This window comes from Otolemur garnettii, unplaced genomic scaffold (assembly GCF_000181295.1).
Source record: "Otolemur garnettii isolate 467f Iridium unplaced genomic scaffold, OtoGar3 scaffold00023, whole genome shotgun sequence".
Taxonomy (NCBI): Eukaryota; Metazoa; Chordata; class Mammalia; order Primates; family Galagidae; genus Otolemur; species Otolemur garnettii.
The window spans coordinates 20,027,478-20,028,749 of NW_003852418.1; positions in this window are offsets into that span (position 1 = coordinate 20,027,478).

The window sequence follows — 1,272 nt, forward strand, 5'->3', positions numbered from 1 at the left end:
TACTCTATTACCAAAACCATAGAAGGGCATGACCAGAAGAAAAAAAAAAAGACAAACCAACAACTCTTTCGAACATATTCACAGATGCAAAACTCCTTGGCAAATTATTAGCAAACCAAAACTAAGAAGTATATAAATAATTGCAGCCCACAACGGGGTGGGATTTATTCCAAGTAAGAAAACCTGATGGAACATTTAAAAATGAACACAACCCACATACTAACAGCTCAAGAAGGAAAGTTGTATGATTACATCACATCAATGGCTATCAAAAATCTCTTATCCACTTAGGATAAAACGCTTAGCAAACTCAGAATATAGAGCACTTCCTCAACTCCATAAAACAAATTTTCATGAAACCTACAGCTAGCAGTATACTTAATGGTGTGAAACCACATATGTTCCCCCTAACATCAGAGAAAAGACAATGATATGCCCTTTTTTGACTCTTAATTCAACCTAATACTGGAAATCCCAGCTCATGGAATAAGACAAAGAAAAATGAATAAATATCTATACAAATTGGGAAGAAAAAATCTGTCCTTGTTTGCCTACAGCAAACTCATAAAACTAATAAATGATTATAGCAATTTGCAGAATGTAAGCTTGGTATACAAAACTCAATTGCTTTTAAATGTCCAAGCAAAGAGGAATTAAAATCTAATACCATTTACAACAGCAACAAGAAATAGCGTACTCAGTAGAAATCTTAAAAGTGTTTGTGAAGGACTTACTTTGTATAAGCAGAAACTTGGAAAATGACTTCTTCCCAGCAAGAGAAATCATCACCAGAGTAAACAGACACCTTGGGAAAGGGTGAGATAGTCCCAAACCCCATATCCAGTAGGGCTGTAACACCCAAAATCTGCAAAGAACTCAAAGAAAGCGGCAAGAAAAAATGAACACCCCCATTGAAAAGTGGGCAAAAATCGAACAGATTTTTCTCAAAGGAAGGCAGACAAAATAGCCAACAAACACATGAAAAAAACCTCAACGTCATTAACCATCAGGGGAATGCAAATTAAAACTACCATTAAATACCACCTTACCCCTGTCAGAATGGCCATTAATAAAAAGTCAACAAACAGAACCTGCGGATCTGATGCAGAGAGAGGAAGTTTACACACGGGGTGGGACTGCGCATTAGTGCAGCCTCCATGGAAAGCGGTGTGCAGATTCTTCCAAGAAATAAATGTGGACCTACCATTTCAATCCAGTGATCTCACCATTGCATATCTGTCCAAAGGAAAATAAGTCATTTTATTAAAAAGT